Source organism: Pseudomyrmex gracilis, unplaced genomic scaffold (assembly GCF_002006095.1).
Source record: "Pseudomyrmex gracilis isolate BER0280 unplaced genomic scaffold, ASM200609v1 scaffold_157, whole genome shotgun sequence".
Classification (NCBI taxonomy): Eukaryota; Metazoa; Arthropoda; class Insecta; order Hymenoptera; family Formicidae; genus Pseudomyrmex; species Pseudomyrmex gracilis.
The window spans coordinates 270,895-271,101 of record NW_018020741.1 but is presented as its reverse complement, the minus strand read 5'-3'; positions in this window follow the sequence as shown (position 1 = coordinate 271,101).

The following is a 207-nucleotide window of genomic DNA, read 5'->3' as shown; positions in this document are numbered from 1 at the left end:
CTTTTTATTCAGGTCTGCCATCAGCGTCAAATGTAACCGTGAATTATTTAAAGTTAAATTACACAAAATTGCAAAAGAGCGCCAATTGTACACCGAAAAAATTATATTCTCGTAAGTAGAAGATTTTATACTTAAAAAATCTTCTTAAAGATTTTAGATGATATTCTTCTGAAATTAAGAATATATTCTTTATTTAAGAATATATTT